The following is a 4,446-nucleotide window of genomic DNA, read 5'->3' on the forward strand; positions in this document are numbered from 1 at the left end:
TGCAACCTCCGCCTCCTGGGTTCAAGCAATTCTCTGCCTCTGCCTGCCAAGTAGCTGGGATTATAGGCGCATGTCACCCTGCCCGGCTAATTTTTGTATTTTTAGTAGAGACAGGGTTTCACCATCTTGGCCAGGCTGGTCTTGATCTCCTGTCCTTGTGATCCACCCACCTAGGCCTCCCAAAGTGTTGGGATTACAGGCATGAGCCACCACACCTGGCCGAAGCTAAACTTCTTATACCAAAATTGTGTTTAAAGAAAAACAGGACAGAGAAAAATGGAGCTTAGACTAATAAGAGAATCAGGGTGGAAGAGAGAGGATTGTTGAATCCACTAAATCACGACAAAACAACGAAGCACAATTTTAAAGTTGCGTGCACATGCGCGCGTGTGTGTGTGTGTGCACATGCATATTTGCATTTAACAGTCTTTCACTTTCCAAGTTTTTAATCACTCCTAAGCTATTTTGATGGGAAAAGAAAATTCTAGGAAAAAAGGGAGAAAAGAATTAATAAGGATTCTTTTAAAATTGAGCAGCTAATGTATTTTCTGATTCTGAGGCTCACACCATAGCAGTTTATAATAAAGCAAACATTCAAGCTAAGAGCCTAGGATTTGAATCCAGAGTTGCTGATGTCAGAGAGTTTTTATCCTGAGTCCAAGCCAACAAAATTCATTTGAAAAAGAAAAAACTGTTTGCACAGAGACCATAATAAAGCCTAACTATGTTTGAAAGATGTTTTTTGTTTTCTGTTTTCATCTTGCAGGAAATGTAAGACCAAATTAAAGTTGCATACAGCACATGGATTGGGGTTTTTGGCTTTTAATTTTTTGCTTCCTATATGACATTTATAGTTTCAAGATTTGTTATAAATTATTTTTTAGAAGACCAAAACAACACTGAGACTTAACACCATAAATGTTTTCCTAGGGCACAAACACACACATTTTTCATTATTATGTTGTTCAGAAATCCTAAATCTTTGACAGAGTAGCTATAGGTCATTAAGCAATTTGCCTCCCTATTCTGAGACTCAGTTTAGCATTTACAAAATGAGTTAAAATAGATAATGTCTAAGTTTCCTTTAATGTTTTTAAATGTTAATTGTGGTAAAGAACACAAAACATAAAATTTACCATCTTAATCATTTTTAAATGCATTGTTCAGTGGTGTCAAATATATTCACATTGTTGTCCAACCAATTTCCATAAATTTTTCATCTTGAAAGACTGAAACTTTATACCTATTAAACAATAACTCCCCATTTCCCCCCTTTGCTCAGCTCCTGACAACCATCATTCTGCATTCTGTGTCTAAGAATTTGACTTTAGATACCTTATATGGGTGTAATCATACAGTATTTGTCTTTCTATGACTGGCTTATTTCCTGCATGCTGATAATCAACCATATGAAAAAATAAAATGTGACTGGCTGCTTACTTCACTTAGCATAAAGCCCTCAAGTTTAACCCTTGTTGTTACAAATAATAGGTTTTCTTCTTTATTAAGGCTAAATAGTATTCTAATATGTACACACACCACTTTTTTTTTTTTTATTTTGAGATGCAGTCTCGCTCTGTGGCCCACACTGGAGTGCAGTGGTGCAATCTTGGCTCACTGCAACCAGTGCCTCCCAGATTCAAGTGATTCTCTTGCCTCAGACTCCTGAGTAGCTGGAATTACAGGCATGTGCCACCAAGCCCAGTTAATTTTTGTATTTTTAGTAGAGATGGGATTTCACCATGTTGGCCAGGCTGGTCTCGAACTCCTGACTTCAAGTGAACTGCCCACCTCAGCCTCCCAAAGTGCTGGGATTACAGGTGTAAGCCACCACGCCTGGCCCACCTTTTCTTTTTTTAATAATTTTTAAGAGATAGGATCTCACTCTGTTGCCCAGGCTGGAGTGCTGTAGCATAATCATAGGTCACTGCAACCTCAAACTCCTGGGCTCAAGCTATCCTCCTGTTTCAGCCTCCCAAGCAGCTGGGACTACAGGAGCACACCACCACACGTGGCTTCCCCCCTCCCCCCCCCCCGGCCGCACCCCACAGACTGGGTCTCTATGTTGCACAGGCTGGTCTCAAACTCCTGGGCTCAAGCAATCCTCCTGCCTCAGCCTCCCAAAGTACTGGGATTACAGGGGTGAGCCACCGTGCCCGGTCTACACTACATTTTCTTTATCAATTCATTCATTGATGGATATTTACTTTGCCTCCACCTCTTAGCTATCACGGATAGCTTCTATAAACATGGGTGTGCAAATATCTCTTTTGAGACCCTGCTTTTAATTCTTGTAGATATATGGTCTGAAGTGGGATTGCTGGATCATACAGTAGTTCTATTTTCAATTTTTTGAGGAAACTTCATACTGTTTTCCACAGCAACCACACCATTTTACATTCTCACCAACGGTGTATAAGGGATCCAATTTCCCCATATCTTCACCAATACTTTTTATTTTCTATTTTTTTTAAGAGTAATCATCCTAAAAGACGTGAGGAGGCATCTCATTATCATTTTGATTTGCATTTCTCTAGTGATTAGTGATGCTGAACATCTCTTCATGTGCCTGTTGGCCATTTGTCCGTCATTTTTGGAGAAATGCCTATGTAAGTCATTTGCCCATTTTATAACTGTGTTGTTTTTGTTGTTGAGTTGTAATTCTTCATATATTCTGGATATTAGCCACTTATTGAATATATGACTTGCAAATATTTTCTCCCATTCCATAGGTTGCCTTTTTACTCTGATGATTGTGACCTATAACGCACAAAATTTTAAAGTTTGATTTAGTCTATTTTGCTTTTGCTGGCTGTACTTATGTGCCATATCCAATAAACCACTGCCAAATGCAATGTCATGAAGTTTTCTCTATATTTTCTTCTAGCAGTTTTATGGTTCTAGGTGTTACATTTAGATCTTTAATCTATTTTGAGTTAATTTTTGTATATAATGTAAGGTCAGGGTCCAACTTTATTCTTTTGCATGCAGATATTATTTTCCCAAAACTTTTTTTTTTTTTGTATAGACTGTGCTTTCTCCATTGAGTGATCTAGCACCCTTGTCAAAAATCATTTGACCATATTCCCTAGGGCTTATTTCTGGGCTGTCTATTCTATTCCATTGTTCTACGTGTTTGCCTTTTTGTCAGAACCACACCGTTTTGATTACTACAGCTTTGTAGTATGTTTTGGCATCAGGAAATGTGAGATGTCCAACTTTTTTCTTTTTCAAGATTATTTTAGCTATTCAGGGTCCCTTGAAATTCCATATGAATTCCAATCCATGAACACAAGGTGTCTTTCCATTTATTGGTGTCTTCTTTAATTTCTTCTGGCAATGTTTGTAGTTTTAGCATACAAGTCTTTCACTTCCTTGGTTAAATTTATTCCTAAGTATTTTATCTAAGTATAGTATCTTTTTGATGCTATTGTAAATTAAAGTGTTTTCACATTGTTCATTACTAGTGTATAGAAATACCACTGATTTGGGGGTATTGATTTTCTATTCTGCAACGTTGCTAAATTCATCTAACAGGTTTTTTTGTGTGTGTGTGTAGAGTCTTCAACATATATGACTATGTCATGTATGAGCAGTGACCATTTTACTTCTTTCTCTCCAATTTGGATGCCTTTTCTTTTTCCTGCTTAACTACTCCTGTTAGACCTTCCAGTACCATATTGAATCCCTCTAAACCTTATCAATTTCCAAGTAAACATTTGTATATTTTACAAATTGTTAAGCTGACAGAGTTGACAGCCTCTTCTTCCTCTATCCATGTTCTTATCATTCACTGATGGCTGTCAACTCTTTTCTCCTTTTGTTCCTCCTCTAGCATTTCTCCCCCAACAACTCAGCTCAGACTCCTTTTTTTTCTTTTTTCTTTTCTTTTTTTTTTTTTGTTGTTGTTGTTGTTGTTGTTGTTGTTGTTTTTGTTGTTGCCCAGGCTGGAGTGCAATGGCGCAATTTCGGCTCACTGCAACCTCCGCTGGGATTACAGGTGCCCGCCACCATGCCAGGCTAATTTTTGTATTTTTAGTAGAGACAGGATTTCACCATGTTGGCCAGGCTGGTCTCAAACTCCTGACCTCATCATCCACCCACCTCAGCCTCCCAAAGTGCTGGGATTACAGGCAAAAAAAAAAATTTCAATTAGCCAGTTGTGGTTGTGTGAGCCTGTAGTCCTAGCTCTCAGAAGGCTGAGGTGGGAGAGTCATTTGAGCCCAGGAGATTGACGCTACAGTGAGTTATGATGGCACCACTGCACTAACTCCAGCCTGGGTGACAGACACTGTGTCTCTCAAACCAACCAAACTACCAACCAAATAAATAAATAAAACATGGTTTTGGCTTTTTGTATTCCACTGCTACATGTGATTATAACTGATCTTTGTTATCCAGAAGCACCTCACATAAAGAACATGTACTGGGCCAGGCCCAGTGGCT

This window comes from Rhinopithecus bieti, unplaced genomic scaffold (genome assembly GCF_001698545.2).
Source record: "Rhinopithecus bieti isolate Rb0 unplaced genomic scaffold, ASM169854v2 scaffold_32512, whole genome shotgun sequence".
NCBI lineage: Eukaryota > Metazoa > Chordata > Mammalia > Primates > Cercopithecidae > Rhinopithecus > Rhinopithecus bieti.